This window comes from Scophthalmus maximus, chromosome 3 (genome assembly GCF_022379125.1).
Source record: "Scophthalmus maximus strain ysfricsl-2021 chromosome 3, ASM2237912v1, whole genome shotgun sequence".
Taxonomy (NCBI): Eukaryota; Metazoa; Chordata; class Actinopteri; order Pleuronectiformes; family Scophthalmidae; genus Scophthalmus; species Scophthalmus maximus.
Window position 1 is genome coordinate 17811695 of NC_061517.1, and position 17474 is coordinate 17829168.

At 40.2% G+C, this 17474-nt stretch overlaps 1 long non-coding RNA gene across 1 annotated transcript in view; it reads right to left on the reverse strand.

Annotated features, from left to right (window-relative positions):
• The window catches only part of LOC124849903, a 43005-nt gene extending 25924 nt beyond the window's left edge, over positions 1–17081 (reverse strand). The window contains exons 1-2 of the long non-coding RNA XR_007030532.1: positions 17055–17081; positions 2709–2832 (exon numbers count right to left, since the gene is read on the reverse strand). This is a non-coding gene — a long non-coding RNA (uncharacterized LOC124849903). The remainder of the gene's footprint in view (positions 1–2708; positions 2833–17054) is intronic.
• Positions 17082–17474: the final 393 nt, after the last annotated feature.

Consider the following 17474-nt stretch of genomic DNA (forward strand, 5'->3'; position numbering starts at 1 on the left):
ACATATCTCTGGCAGGTTTCTAAGTTTTGCAAATTGATTTACATAATGTGAATAGATAAAATTAACTGACAACACTGGCAGCAGCCTGTAGTAGCCCCCCTTTCAAAACAATTTGATTTTGATAGTAAGAAAAACACAAGTACTAGTAACATAAACATATTCATGTCTATCAGTCATGACAGCGTGACTGTGAACCAGCACCAACAATACCCTGAATCTTAAGCAGCTTCATGTTTTCTGTGAAAAAAGTCTATATAGGAAATCGACCTAAACAAACCCCAGTGATAAAGGTGGATGAAAGACTTCACTCAGCTAGCCTGGCGTAGTCAGACTAATACCCAAATACGTATTAGTCTGGAACCTCTCGGGTCATTTTCGATTTCCATGAGGCGTTACCAATGGACACGGACAAATCATGTGACGTCTGTTCAGCGATTCGAAAAATGTCAACATATTAGAGCATACAGAGAGGAGATGTCTGTGATGATGATTTCACAATGTCTGTGAACGGGTGTTGCCGTTTTTGTGGGAGAAATTTGAAAATATCAGGTACTTTAAGTCAAATGCTCGTTCATCAGCGGCAGCCTTGGCTGTTTCAGATGTCGCTTCCGTCTGCTTCGTGGTATAAACCCCGCCCATTTTCAGATAATCGTTGTGATTGGACAGGCACGTTTACTGCCGAGGGAAATCACTTCCCAATGGAGGGGATTCAGACCGCATTCTGGCAGAGCAAATTTAAATGAGCTCCCAGAATCCGTCTGGGTCCCAGGCTAACACTCTTCCAGACCTCTAAATCGCTGCTTAATCATTTTTTCCTCAGTAACCCAGATACATCAGGAAAAATGGCAAAAAAGAAATAAATGCCACCAACATGGCGACCAGAATGAGTGGCTTTAACAGGTTGTTGTGAGCTGAGTCACAGAAATAACAACTGACATTTATTTGATGGACATGACGGATGTTAATTGCTTCTTGCAACTGCAAGTTCTGTTTTGAATAATAATCCAATGTCACTCCTGATTGAGTCAAACATTAACCCCACTTCCAAAACAGTAAACGGCTAACATGTGCTTGGTATCAGACTGAATAATGAAAACTAAATCACAGTTCAGAGGGATTGCCATGTTATTTTTTAAAAAATCAGTTATTTATGTTAAGTAAACACAATTATCATGTGGATGACAAAATCATGCAAAACTACATCTGTGGCTCTTGTGTATACTTTGCTTAAAGCTTGACAACATCGGAGCCTTTAGCTCGTAATGCAAAATTGCTGCTCTTTTGCTTGAGTTGTAAACCAAAAATGCAAATCCTCCCATTTTTCATCACATGCTGCTAAAACACAATGTAATGAAAAGTTGAGGCACAAACATGAACTTAAACAATGATGCACCTGTCTTAAATTATAGTAGGCTACAGCATACCTGTCTGGACACGTCAATTTGAAAAGAATGGTCATGGTAGCAAATTTGTTTTGTTTTTTCTGTCAGTGTGTAATATGAGTTACCTTTACAAGCAGTAAGCATTTGTCCACAATAGGAGCTATACTTGCAATTCAGCAAAGTAACAGTCCTATAAGTCAAGGAGGACATTTTAGTCATTGTTGTAGTTTTTAACAAGGCCGCTCTTTAATGAGCCAGACACACTGTCTGGCTTTCATCAGCTGGTGCAAGTGTCTGTAGCCCAATCAATCTTGATCAATTGAGGACAGTAACGGACAAATTCATCTCAGGTAATGAAGACACTTAACAATGTTTTTCTGACGTTGAGGCGCCCCCAGAAACGCTTGGAAAAATACTGCTTGTCTGGTAACTTATCTAATTGCCGCAGGGCATCACCTCTGCGTTAGATTTCCTTTATTAGTTTTCCAAGCCCAAACGAGGCTCATTAGCTGGCTCGCTCTAATTAGAGGACATATATCAGAACACTCTAGGGTTTCTGGCACTGCATGCTGGGAAAAATGAAATGCCATTAATCAATCTGGCCACCTGTTTAATGTTTTGGACAGTGGAAACAAATGATTGAGCCAGTGATGCAGTTTGTGCAAACGCAGATATGTACCAAAAATTCTCTGTGGTGGAGTCAAGCATAGTTTAATTTGTTGCATCAACACTGTATAAATACATTCAAGATCATTTGCAAGCCAAATTCAGTCCAAATGTTTCCATATATTTAGAGCATTACCCTAAAAAAATAAATGTTTCAAGCAATTAAGGGGACATACTTTATATTGCTGTGTATTAATTGCTTGAGAAGAGCTGAGAGACGTCTCGGCTCATCATACAGAAGGAAAACAAATAAAGTTGGCTGCGGGAGACTCAAGTTCAATAAAAAGAAATGAAAGACCTCAGCAGTCAGAGACCATTGAGTGCTTTCAAGTATATTATGACAATTTCACATTTGGCACAGTGCTGTGTACTGAGCTCATATTGTTAAAATCAAACTCATCTACCCTCACCCAGCATTTGAGACATTCTGAACTACTGTGATTGAAGTGTTACAGCTTTCATGTCAATTCCCAAAGTGATGCCACTGCCCTGAGGGATTTTTTTGTCATTTTGAGTCTGTTGCAATAAAACTAGTTTTTATTCCAGCTAACTAAGCAGATCCTCAAATGTTTTAATGTAAAAGCCCAAATTCTTTGTAGATATATTTCTCACTTTTAAATCATTCCTTCAGATTTTTACATCGTGTTTACTTTATTTTACCATGGGGAGGTGATGTGTCAGTTGTCAGTCATGGTCAGCTTGGTGGTATTTTACAGGCATCAATTGAAGACGTTTTCAGTTTGCAACAATTTTTTCATCAACAGGAAATCTCTCGACTTTCAATCTGTTAAAGAAGAAAAAAATCAAGACTGACAGCAAATCACAGCAGAATGTAGTCAAGAAAAAAGCCAGATGGAAAAGACAATTTGAAAATAAATCAGGCTCAGGAGCAGTTGTAGCACATTGATTGAACTTGATTACATTTTCCAATTACTTTTATCCAACTATTTTGCCATTATCTTTTGGGCCAGAATTCTTTATCTGGCACTTACAATTCAGGCTCAGAGCTTATTCCTGAAGTACAACAGTGTGAGGTTCATATGGCCCAAGAATGCCAAAGTGGTCTCAAACCTTTGAACCCCACTGTATGCAAGTGTCAGGGTGTAAACCAGAAAATGCACTACTAGTTAATTCTGTGATGCCTCTATTGAAAGGACAAGATCATTTGTTGCTGCATTCCAAAAATGTTTCAAATCATTGTGTGAAATTTACCCTTACCGTTAAGTTTTGGTTATGTTTCGGGCCAAAAACCACTGGATGATTGTTTTGTACAGTTTGGGTTAATAAGGTTCGTCAACCTTTGTCTTTATGTTTGCAGTAATCAACGCTGTCATTGTCATTATTAAAAGAAACCAATGGTCAGTAAACTGTCAGTTTGATTTCCTGGAATATGTGTCAACATTGACATCAGTGCAATGTGTAGCAGAGCGTTTCTCTTTGGACGACATGTCTTGCATTGTTTATGTTTATCCATTAACCATCTCTCTTTAACCTTAGGCAAGTGAAGTGTGTTTCTACATTCTGTCAGTGTTTTATATAAAAAATATGGGAGTTAACCCCTCAACCTTAAACATAAATTGAAATCTTTAAAGGAGACGCATTATGCTCATATTCAGGTTTATAATGTTAATTTGGGTTCTTACTTGTCACTTACTAATGTTTCATTCTCTAATGATCAGTGAACACGTCAGTTTTCTCATACTGTCCATTCCTGCAGCTCCCTCTTTCCAGTGTCTGAAACATTTGAATTTAACTCCTATCTCTTTTGACAATGAAAACATGATCTGCGATGCGAAGATGTTTCCAACATAGCACTTTACACGGATTAGGATAGATTGGGTAAAAGGAGGGTGCTGTTAGCTTTGAATGACAACTACAACCACTGTAGTGAACAACAATCTCGGTTCAGAGGAGTAGCAGGAAAAATATCGAGACAAATACTGACATTTTCCTCAGACAATGAACAAGCCAATTAAGAAGGACACTGTCAGTGCTGCCTATAAATCCCCTCAGATTCTTTCTCTATTTGATAAGTTAGTAAGTCTCTTTAGATCCAACAAAGACATGGCATGAAGAATCAGAGTTAGCTGGATGGTAAATGATTACACAAGTGGATGCAATTGAATTGAAATGTATTTGGACATATCATCCATCCATCACCTCTTCTGTTTATATAGAGACAGAGCCCTCATCACAGTGTCCCTGGTCACTAGGCGAGTTGGGAGAGGGGGAGAAAGGCCAATAAGCCTTCTTGCGACCTCTAATGCACTGCAGCTATTGAACAGGCGAGAGGGGCTGTATTGACTTTGATCTGAATTGAGCGACTTTCATGGTCAATTTTACACGGGCCACGAGCACCGCGCATCAATTCACCCTGAGCCCCCTGAGCGAAGGGAAATGAGATTCTTTCTTCACTTGAGGATCTACTACAGTGTGAAGACCTGACACACGCTCTCTCTCACATGACATGATTGTCTCTTCAAGACAGCGCACGCGCACACACACACACGCACGCACGCACGCACGCACACACACACACACACACACACACACACACACACACACACACACACACACACACACACACACACACACACACACACACACACACACACACACACACACACACACACACACACACACACACACACACACACACACACACACACACACACACACACACACACACACACACACACACAGAGAGAGATCCTTTAAAGAAAATGAACACTGCTGTTGATGAACTCAGATCATGTTTTTGTTTTCCCGTTTTAAGTTGTTTCAGCATACTGACACCAGCACTAAAATCAAACTTCTAATGAATCAAACATCCAGCCCTTATGGCTGTTAACAACTAGCGCCATGAAAATGTTAACTTCCTGTGAGATGGGAAGTAAAACCCTAGGCAGAGCAGTGCCTTCCTTTTCTTCTCACTGAAGCTTGAAAGTCGATCGGTTTGATAAACAACAAAAGCTGTGTTGCCCTCGGATACAAGGTTTTGTTTAATATGTCATCAACTATGTCAAAAGATGGTGAGGGCAGTGTCACCCATGGATGTGGATCGATGAGCGATGTGTCACTCACTGGGGATTAAGCTTCTAGTGTGGCCATGCTGCATTGTTCGCTGTGCCTCTGTTTGTTGTCAATATCCAAAGACCAGCTGCTGATATTGTCCACATAAGCATGCACAGACAAAGTACGAGCCGTTACAGTTCTCTATATCTAATCCTGATGGATGGGAGTTTTTTTTGTCTTTTGTTTTTTTCTTGGGTATGTAAGCCTCACAGACCATAAAATCAGAGACTTCATTGCTAGGCAACTAGTCTCCGCACAGAGATAGGGAGGGTGTTCTGTGTTTACTGTCAGAGATCTGCTGCTGGTGGGAGTGCAGTCTCTCCAAAAGAGAATAGATAAAAAAAAAAGAGAGAAAACAGAAACCCGTCGTTAGTGGTATCTAAATAAATAATCCAAGTAATTGCTGAACCCCACAGTAACATGTATGACATGCTCCTGTTAAAGGCCTGTCCAGGCTCGCGACTGCTCCCGACGCCCAATATTAAAGGCTCACATTGAGCGACGCTCTCTGGATTACCGTGCTGTAAATTTACTGAGCAGAGTACAGAGGGAGCAAGAGCTCTCTGGAGAATGGGAATGATGAGGTAATCATTCACCCTGATCTGAATTAATAAGGCCTCATTAGGCAGTCAGAGACACACTGCAGTGCTGAAGAGAACCACAGTGTGGATTCACCCCATCATTTCCTCCAGTCGGATTTGGCTTCTGCAGCCCTCTGGCGCACACTGTCTCCGTTGGAGAACACCATGTCTCGTTCGCACTCGTGCACTAGTCCGACCTAAGATGCTTGGGAGTTGACTGTGGGAACAACCTTGTGCTACATGCTCGTGCTTTGTCACCACATGACACTTGAGGGAACAGATCTTTCAAGGGAGCTTAGGATGTGACATCATTAGACAGAATTTGCTTTGCAGTTCAATACATTTTGCTGCTTATTACATCACACATTCCTGCACGTTTTATCCGTGCTTGAATGTTCTACCGTGTGAATGCCTCTTCATTTTGACTCTGCCAATGCAAGTGGTGTGTTCTGGGTCAGCGTGAGAAGGCCTAAAGCCTCCAAATGCCCAAAAGGCAACTTGTGACTACACTCATTCCCTTCAACTGTCAGCAGCCTTTGTGGGTTTGCACCCCTGTGAAGTGAGCCCAAATGTGCGGACAGAGCCGTAGAAAATCACTCATGGGGATTGATCAAATGGCCCAAGACCTCACCACAATCTTGATTTCTTTACTCTGAATAAACACCTTGCATCAGCTTTTGTCTCACTGCCATTCTGTTTTGAAAGTCAATAGATTGTAGTGGCAGATCTCTGAGGAGTGGCAGAGACAATTGTTTCATGGAGTGGAAGCCTGTGGTTTTGTTTTTTATTCCCAGGGAGTACTTGCCCGAGTAGAGTGAAGGGCACTTTGGTTCAGAAAGCACCCCACCTCGCCTCAGCCTAAGTGGATGTGACAGGTAAAAAAAAGAAATGCAACAAAGACAACAGTGAAATTACTGACATGAAAACCTCTGTTCCTTTTTAGCTTCCCCCCCCTCTCTCCGCTGAACAGGGTATTGCATTTAGAGCCCAACTTAACAGACACACAAGTTATGGAAAAAGTTACACTTTAAGAAATCTTGTTCATTTCCTTTGATCTCCACCTCAAAACCAAATTAAACACGAATGAAATAGATGGAAAAGAATACCTGTGTTTGATGAGAGTATCATTTCCTTCTTTTTCAAAGAGGTATGATGAGAAGGCAGGCAGAAACTTTGGGGTAAATTATTGATGACTTACTCATTAACCCACTTCAGCTGTTTAGATAAAATTAGCCTCAACTAAGAATAAAGCAAGAAATTAGGGCCAGACACTTGGAGACACAACTGAAACAAGCACATTGTGTTAAACTTTAAATAGTATCAGTGTCTCTGTTACCTATGACAGGTGGTGAAAAGCAGACAGGGGAGTGAATATCCACATTCTCACTGGTAATATGATTTCAATCACCAATGCAGTACCACAATTGTAGGCTGCCTTTTACAATATTAAAACACTAACGTGCCTGGATCTGTAGGATCATACTGGGCTAGTTCATTTGCTCTGAAAAGATGACTGAATCCCCAAAGGACAGGTCATTTATAGGACAGAGCCACACTGTCTGTCAGAGGAAGGTTTGCATTGCCCAGCAGAGACAGAGCAGATGAAAGCTGAGCCACGGATAGGCCAGAAGTGAATCTCTTTAAGATCCAGCGACGACTATTGGTAAAATATCAAAACTGAGATTAAGGCATGAGAGGACAGCCTGCAGAAGGAGAGAAGGGCTGGCTAGTGACCACTCTAAATCAACATACAGTAGACTACTCTAGTTGAATGTACTGATATGAGGATAGTAATGTTCCAATGTAAGTAATCACATGATGATGATCCAGAAGCTTGCATGTTATGTACATGTGTCTTCAGTCTCTTTAACCTCTTCTTTGGTGCAATATCAAATGGCTGATTTAGTTAGGTGTCATCTATCCTTCAGGTCAGGGGTTGAAATGGAAAAAGAGGGACCGTTGAACACAAAGCTGTCAATATACAGTTAGCTTAGCTTAGCCTGGTTATGATAAATGTTAAAAGAATTCTGCCTACCAGCCACTCAAAATCTCACAAATTAATATATTATATATACATATATATATATATATGCTCTGTTCGCGGATTGAAGGTGTCAGACTATTTAGTGACTGTGACAAGTAACGGACTGTAGTACACACTCCCATGTAGTACATACTGTAATCCTCAGTTATACTGCAAATTGATGCTTTTACTCTACACTGTATAGATTATAATATGAGATGTCAATTAGTGAGCTTTGGAGGTACTGGTCGAGGCAGTTTGTAACCTTTGGACAGAGCCAGGCCAGTTGTTTCCTCCTGTTTCTAGTCTTTGTGCTAAACTAAGCTAACTATGCATCAGTAAGACAAGTCATTACTTAGACTAAAACACCCTGTGCTCCAACGTCAAAATTGAAATGATAAAAATATAAATCCTGTAGCTCTGAGTTAATCAGCAATCAAAAAAACAACCTTTAAACATTATCCTGCTAAATAAATTGAGAGTAGCTTCCTGGTGCGTGAGCAGATGTTAATGCACAACTCTCTCAGTCATTCCACTTTTTCTGGATTTTAACTTACTTTTTCGGAGCTACCACACCTTTGGTTTTTTTTTTAAACTTTATTATTCATATTGATTGAATTAATGCCAGTCTTCTGCTGAATGCCTCAGTGTTCAAACGACACCAAAACATAAATGGTACGCATGTAGTCAGAGCTACATGGTGGCCACACAGAATTACAGTGAGCCGGGCAGCCTGCTTTCTTGGGCTAATCACCACCACGCAGCCTCATCTCACTCTCTTGCTAACATTTTATTGATAAGACCCCCCTCCTCTGTCTTTTTTGTCAGGCGTTGCCCAGTTGATGGAAGCAGGGCAGCGTGCAACCCTTGTCTGGCAGAATGTTGTGAGGGAGAGACTGATGATGGCCTCAAGACATGCTGATGATGATGATGTGTGTGTGTGTGTGTGTGCATCCTTGTGTCTGTCTGAATGGGGTTTTGATGAATAATGAGCACCACCACCTGGTCAGGTTAAGTTTGAGTCACGGGTATTGATGAACATTTCTTTCAAACCCACGCAGAGAAAAACGTTGTCTGCACTGCTCCTTATATCTCCATAGTTAAGTATGCATGATACTCCTGCACCCATGGTTTCCAGCATTTTTGGAAAGGTCACGGAGAGACAAGGCGTGTGGATGTGCATCGATATAGCTATTAGTCAGGCCTCACCTGAGAATTCGCACCGAAATATAAAGCCGCCTATGTGACAAGCGACCTCAGCAGCATGAACTCCCCCTTCAAAACTGATGTGTCTCTTTCGATGCACAACACCCACGGCTTTGCAGCATAATATGGGGAAGCAGCAGGCCCTATTGGCTCCTGCAATATGCCCTAATGGTTTCACATACCTCATTCAGTGAAACAGTCACTTTGATTTACCTGAGCGGAGCAGGCAGCTGGGAGGACATTGAGATTCCAGCTGATGGGTGCTGTGTACAACAGTGATAAATAATCCAGAGGGTGTGTTTAACAGATAAATGGCTTTTTGCTTGAGTGCTGTCCCTCCTGTGTAGACTGCGTGGGACTGGAGAGGCTGGCGTGTTGCCGTCCTACTCTGTACACTGTTAATTCTCAGCGCCTGCAGCACTAATGCTCAGCGGCTTTCCTTTCTTATTCCACTCCTGAGACCATTCAAGTACGTACTAAGTCTGACCTACCAACAGTCAATAAGTTTCTACACTTGCTGAACACTTGGTGTCTAATAGTTGTTTCAAATTGTTATGACAAAATTAGTTCTTCCCAAAAAATGCTTCCCCCCGGGTGATCTTTTCAGTTTCCCACTGGGCAAGACATTACATCAAGTAATGTTTTTGTATCCTTATTATTGGATTCTGAAACGATTTTGAAATTTCAGCAATACAAAAAAAGAAGGTCTACTCTCAAAAGTTGCCAAGTCATGATAAAAAATTGGACTAGGGGGTTGCTGTATTATTTTAAGTCACAAATCAATTAATTAATTTGGGAAGTTGTCAAGGCTACATGTCACTTATCATTGATTGAATTTCCCCACATAATGCGCATTGATATAAAGTAATTGGAGGCACGACACATTGGTTGATCAACCTATTATAAGCAGAATGTGCTGTATGTCCTGAAAGAGAAGTTTACCAGGGATCAAGACTGACATCCATACTACTATGTCTTATTAGAAACTAAACCGATCCCCGTCTAGACAAGAATTTAACTCCATGTCAGCAGTGGCGGCGCCAGAGATTTTCTTTTGCTGGAGCTCTGGGGTTGTCCGACATTTCGGCATACCAGCCCATTTCGAGCACTCAATGTATTTATTCGTTCTTCAAATCCGAATTATAGTATTCACACATTAACTCGAATATTTTTTATAAATATACCACAGCAATTTCTTGGGGGTTCTATGGGAACCTAGGGGTAGCTACAGCACCCCCAAGCCCCTGCCTGGCGCCGCCTTTGCATATCAGTAATAATCAGTGATAAACGTGACCATTCACGTACTCTGGGCATGTGCAAATCAGTGTAAACAGGGAGCAGATTGTCTACTCTGCAGTCAATTGCTCAGTTATAGAAAATACTAATAACGAGGTCGAACTAGAACTGACAGTGAGTGCCTTAAGAAACAATCAGGAAGCAAATACGGGTGAATGCATCACTGCCTCCAAATGTCTTCCAAAGCTTTTTGCTTCTCCATTTTCAGACAAAACTGGGGCTATCAGCAGTTCCAAACTTCTCCATTTTGGATGCTCAAAAACTCCGGAGCAGTGTGGACGACAGGTGTAAATGTAGCAGCAGGGGTGCATTTCAAAACTAAAATGAAGTAGTGTGGATGTAGCTTGACTCTACAGCATGCCGTTGGTTCTGTGAGGCTGTACTTTGGCACAGCTGTAATTCTAAGTGAAATAGTAATGTTGTCATGCTGACATGTTCACAATGACAATGTTTACAATGTTCTCCATCTTACGTTAAATCTTCACCTTTAACAATTATCACAAAACAAAAAGAAGCTAAGATTGACGGAGGGGAATCAAAGGGCTCAAAGAAAACTATTCAGCAAATTGATTTGAAGATGAAGCTAGATGAAAAGTCAGGGGATTATCAAAATTATTATAGTTGAGTGGAATGAATGAATGCATATACAAAACTTCATGGCAGCTAGCAGGGCTAAAGAAAATAAACGTGTCCATGCTCCCAGGCGTTCAAACCATGTAAATGTGTCAGTGTCTCTAAATTAGCTCACATATGTCTTTGGCATCTCTCTTCTGCACTTCCTTGCCACTCATCAGCAGCCGCGTTTACATTTGTGACAGGCCAAAGTCATTGGGCTCTTTTCCCAAGTTGGACTCAGAGTTGCGATTTATTTGACTTGTGTCACCCTACAGCAGAGAGAAGGCCGGTGAAATCTGTCACAGTTTAAATCATTGCAGCTCCAGCCATTATCCAGGCGCTGTACAGAATTCAGCTAAATGACATGGGAGCAGAGATAGAGCTACCACTAAAGACGCCAAAAGCACACAATAATCCTCTGATTATTTCTGAGAATACGTTTTTTTTTAGTTTAATATACAAATATAGTTGCATAACATTGATAAATGAAAGATTCGCAAGTATGACATACACTTGTGATATGTGCTCACTTGCATACCTCTGCTTCCTTTTTGTTCTGCCAATGACTAAAGGGTGTAGGTACAGTATGCTCATAGTTATTTTCAGTGTGGGCTTGGATCCAAAATGTTCTTTCCCAAACAAGTTTTGAGAGGAGGCCATAGTATGTTGCTGCTCTCCTACTGTATCTGAGGTGCAATGTGTGGTTTTGTTCCTCTGGACAGCTGCTGGATAACAGCTCAGACTAAATGGTTTGGCATTACAGTGGACTGCTGAGGCGCAGACAGCAGATAGAGCCAGTCCGTCAGGTAGTGTATGATGGACAACTTATTTTAAGACAAGTTCCCCCAATTCATAATATGCAATCTATGGGTGACCGAGTCTACGCCAGCACCAATTTCTTTTCATTATAAAACAAGAAGTGATCCCCATTAAGGCAAGCATTTTTCCCTCCCTATCAGAAGTAATTCCGTCCATATTAACACACCTACAAATGCATTACATCACATTACAGTTCATGTACACTGGTCATTCGTGTACAGTAGTAGAGGAAGCAGATTGTCTAATTGCAGTTGTTTGCTTAGCTGCAGAAAATAATACCAATGAGAAATGGCAAGATAAACTCTTACTGACAGTAAGTGTTTGCCAGGCTTTGCTCTCACTGCTGCCGACTATAAGACCCGATGAGGAAATGAAAGTGGGTTAGAGACTGAAACACAACCCCGGAAATTTTCAAACTAAAACGGGGCCAGCAGTTTTGAAAAGTCTCGGTTTTAGGGGCTCTAAAACTCCAGGGTAGTATTGAAACCAGGAGTATACTTAGCAGAAGTAGTGCATTTTTAAAGTAAACTATATTAGTGTCAACAAAGCTTATGGATCCATGGTTTTTTGAAGGTGTGACACCCATAGTCTTTTGACTCAGTAAGCCGTATTCTAATTGCACCAGTGCAACAACAAATGCAAAGACACACTGCATCACAAATCTGCAGCCAGAGGCAGATGGTGTGGTGTTTTTTTTAAACAGTTAATCATTGTAAAAAATATCGAAAAAAATAAAGAAATACAGTTTGATAAAGCAGTTGATTGCAATGATTGCATCAATCTGAGGCCATTTCAGTCTTGATACTACTGTAGTTTGTGTAAATGGTTATGATATATTAGTATTTGCATCAAAATAAAAGAATAAAACATTTTTCTTCAACTGGAAAGGAAGCTATGACACCGAGGGTTAATGATCCTTGTTAATCCAATATTTCATATAAATGGGTAGAGTACCGAGTTCAAAAACGATCTTGCTTATTTGTATTCCTTTAAACCAATCCCAATAGTCCTGGGCGGTGCTCAGCCAATGATACACTTACGCCACAAGGATTTTATAAACTAAAGCCCTAGGTCTTTTAGTAGACGTGATGTTGAATTACCAACAAAACCTCTTGCGCCGTCATTGACTGGGCAGAGCCTTGTGCCTTCAATTGTCTATGTCAAATTTCTATTTATAGTGAAATAATGTGAAGTGAAGCTGCATATTAAACATTTCCATTATAAATTACCAAGCAAAAGGAGATAATCTAAACTACATTCACAGTTTAAGGAAAGAGTGTTGATTAAACTTTTGAAAAAAAATAATTCTGGACTAGCCTTAACAGCCACTTATTGATGAGAGCTTGCTGTTTTCATACAAGAGTGCCTGGCCTTGTTTAATGCTCAGATACAAGGAGTAAGGAGGAAAGCAGCTTTTCACTCACTAATAACTTCTGATTCTTCCTGCAATTCATCTGTACATCCAGCACACAACCACCCAGCAGTTCAGATCAAAGTTCTGTTTTATTACAGCAGCAGAGTCTGAGTCTCTGAACAAAATGTTGAATTTGTAGCATTAAGAGCAGCAGTTCCAAAATCATGGACACACCGAAATTGAGCTCCCTCTAGATGTCAGAGGTCAATCTGATACCACGGCAACTATCTTCTCCTTTCTGGTGACGAAGAAAAACATTTCCACCAAGTCCACAGAGGAAGATCACTCATTAAATATAGCTACTGCCTTTTATTACTGATGTTTGGTACTTTAAACAATGGCCTAAGACTACTCCATTTATTTTTAGTGATAATTCATTTACTTCCTGTTCTGTCAGTAATGAGAAAGAAGCACTGCGCTGCTCCAACAAGTATGAATAGGAAAAGGCAGAAAAGGTGAGTGTGAAAGCACCGCTAAATAATTCTGGGGAGGATAATGGGTCCATTTTCTCAGTCGGATCAGTTATCTCTGAAGAATTAATTCTCTTTGGAGAGAAAACAACAACCATAAAAAAAGTTCAATAATTCAGCACAGCTCAGTCATCATCAGTGATGCAGCTCGAGGTTGCACATTGCAACCATCTCAAGATAAAGCCTTTGTGTGATGGTTTGTCTGAAGCCGGGCAAGGTACGTAACATGACGTCCCCACCGGTAAGAAGCTAAACGGAATCTAACACGGACTACTGTCGACATTCTTGTGCACGAGCACCATGGGTATATGACAATTTCGGCCTACATGTTATCTCAGAAGCCTGACCGCATGGTCTTCTGAAGAAAGGGACGCCAAGACCCCTGGACCCCCGCAGCGACCTGCAGCTACCTATTGAAACTGCAAACCTTGAAATAGGCTTTTTTTCACAAACTAACAACTGTGAAAGATGTGACAGGATGTAACAGACATAAGAGGTGGTTTGATGTCAATAAGTTAAATAATGAGTGAGCTATTGAAAATGCAAACCTTGAAATATGCATATTAAAGCAAAATGCTCACTGATATGGATGTTTAGGGATTTGCTAAGGTCTTTTTCACAAACTACCAGCTGTGGAAGTTGTGAGAGGATGTCCCCGACACATCAGAGGTGGTTTGATGTGAATAAATACATAAATGAGAGAGCTATTGAAAACGCAAACTTTTCTTCTTTTTTCCAGGTGTGAAATACTAAATGGCTTTCTTTCTGTATAGTGGCAGCAGTTTGACATTCTTATGTCCAATAACACAAAATGTATTCTAGATTGAAATGGGTCGTCCCTGACAACGCCTATAGTGACATCTGCACTGGGCAGACATTCAATGCCTAGCTCTCTTCATCTTCGGTGATTTTGATTTGATCAAATCTGTGAAACATCTTCCTGACTCAGCTCTCCAACATTTCCCAAAACTGGCGCAAATCGAGGCTTAGACACGGAGCTAATGAAGATAACAGCCAGCTAAAACAAATAAAAAATAATAGAAAATAATTTTGAAGTCACAAAAATTCAGGTATTTGTGGTTTGTTCACTGATGCAGCTCAAAGATAAGCGTTGAAAATTGTTTTTTTATATGTTCCAGCAGTAAGCTAAACCCTTCCAGGACTAGTCTCTCCACAATTAATTACTCTAACCCATTAGTCATTTGTCACTGACCAAACGACGGAACAAGGGCAACAATGTAATCTAGTCCAGCCTCTGCATGTTCACACAGCCAGTGCTTTACACATAAACAACATGACAAGGGTACAACTGTTGGACTCATCCCCAGGAGGTGTGACATTAATTAAAGCAAGTACTTGTGAAGTAATGGGCTGATTCATGTAAAGTTTTCCCTCCAACTTTGGAGTTGGACGCATGGACGAGTCACAAGGCTGTTTTCTTCCTCTTGCTGCAGACATTAAGCTTCTACAGGCAGTTTTCAAATTTGAATTCACCCACAGGTTTACATGTCCGCCGTGCATGATAATTTATTTTTGTTTTCGTGTATACTGACACATACCAGAACAAAAAAATTACCGTTCCAAATTTAGTCTGATTGGCAGAACTAAAACTGAAAGCCTGGTCTTTCAAAGTGTTCTAATAAATCATTTACATCACATTCACAAACACTGATTACGTCCCTTAGTAATATTTGAGAATGGACTTGAAACCTGACTGTGAATCACTTAATGATTTGAAAAACTTTAAAGAGAAGTCTTGATACCATTAGAAGTTGCACAAAATCATGGCTGAATGCGTGCACGCTTTCATAATGTCAGAGTATCTTTCCTGTGAAGGGGTTTGCAAAGTCATTCTCTGATCTTAATGCCATAATGGTCACAAAGAGAAATGGATGGTTAAATACAGATTATAGAGGTAGTGTGATAAATCCTGGCCCACAATTCAGCAGGGAAACTTTCACCTCTATGTAACCTGTACCTAAGTGGGGAACATTGATTTGCTATAAAAGGGATCGCATACTTTCTCAGATTTTTCTTTCTTCTGCTGATCAGACTGTAAGACTGTTTTTTTTTTTAGGTTAACTGGACACCTTCAGAGATGATTGACAGAGTTGGAGTTCTCTTCATTTCTAGAAGGAAAAAGAGAGTCCTAGTGAAGGTGCCTTTTTGCTCACCCAGTGGCAGAGTCTATGACTGGGGGAGGCATTCTGTCCATTTGTCCAATACTTGTATTCACATTCCGACATCTGCTGTCTGGCCTCTCTTAAGATGTTTTATGGATATTAATGAACTTCACGGGATGAATCTTAAAAAGTCTTGTGACCTCATGACCTTCAAATTTGTGCCACTATCTGGCTAAATCTTTTCCTGAACCAAATATTTAGTCTGTTACAAAGGGTCTTAAATAATACTCCAAATTTCCAGGGATTTTACTGTGGATATTCAAGGTCTACAGAGGATTAATCAAAATGTTGCTGTCGGAGCAAATTTAGCTGGAGTCTTAACTAAAACAAAGATAATGAATTATATTAGCCCACTGTTAAGACACCACATTGTTACCTGTACCTGTCAGAATTGATTTGAAGTTCTCTTACTTGACTAATGGCCTTTCTCCTAAGCACATGTGGGAGTTTCTTTCATTTCATGTTCTAGCCAGATCAAGGCCCATATTTTGTTTTTCTTTTAAATGTTCCTTGTGTTCCAACAAGTATCAGAGTGGCAGGTTTTTTTGTTTTTATTTCTCATATATTTTAATCTCGTGTGATCTTTTGTTGTGTGTGTTGTTAATTCTGAGATGCGTAGCACATTGAGCTACATGCTTGTATCGTACGTGCTATAAAAATGAAGCACCTATAGAAGTCAAGAGATGTTGGTTGCAACAAATAAGAAAATACGGGAGCAAATCTCCGGACTCTTTTTGCATAAATTGACCAAATACTCAAATTTTAAATGGTCCTTCTGAAAAAAATATTAAAACTTAATAAAGTATTGTTTCAGGTACACAAAAACCTGAAGGATATGCAAAAAAAAAGAAGCATAATCAAATTGAGCTAGATGCTGGAGCCCTTCTGCTGTAACAATATTTGTTGCTGTTTTCTTATTTAAAATTTGTTTTTGTATTTAATGCATTTCTGGAGTGGTTTTCCCTTAATGTGTGTTTTCACTTTTGTATTTGCTTTGTCTTTACTCTATTTAATTGTGTCTTAAATAATGCAGTAAACTGCAGCCCACTCCTGTGCCAGTGAAAAATAACCCTCCACTGTGGATAAAATGATTTGTTCAATTCTCTATGAGCGATGGGAGGAGAAGCGGAGATTACCAGAGACTACAGGGCTTATGATGAATGAAATAAACTAAATGCATTTCCATTTAGAGTAGACAGAGATTCAAACAGACAATTCAATAAAACTGACCCTCAGAGACTTGCCTCAGTGAAAATTCACAATTAATAGAGTAGGTTAACAATCTTGAGATAATTATAAGGTAGCACACTTGCAGTGGTCATACCTGCAATAAGGAGCAGTGGAATATTCTGATATGATGGATTTTCAAGGTTACGAGAGAACATTATAGGCAAAAGCCTGAGGAGAGAATGAAAGGAGAACGTACAAATTGGACATCAAAGGTATCAAAGTATATTGAGGTGGGTCCCTGTGCAGGGAGTGCAATATTATTGCTTGTCATTAAAATACTCATTACAGCCAAGAAATAACATGCTCTGTTGATAGTTGAACTCCATTTCTGTGGCCCCTGTTTAATGAATCGTGTGGCATTGATAACAAAAAAAATTACAAAGAAGAAAATAATTACAACCCACAGCTCGGAAGGCCATGTTGGGGGGGGGGGGGGACGCAGCCAAACAACTGTCTTGAGAGTTTCTATGGAGTATTTTAACAGTTGCTGCCCGTATCTCGTCAGTCACAAAAT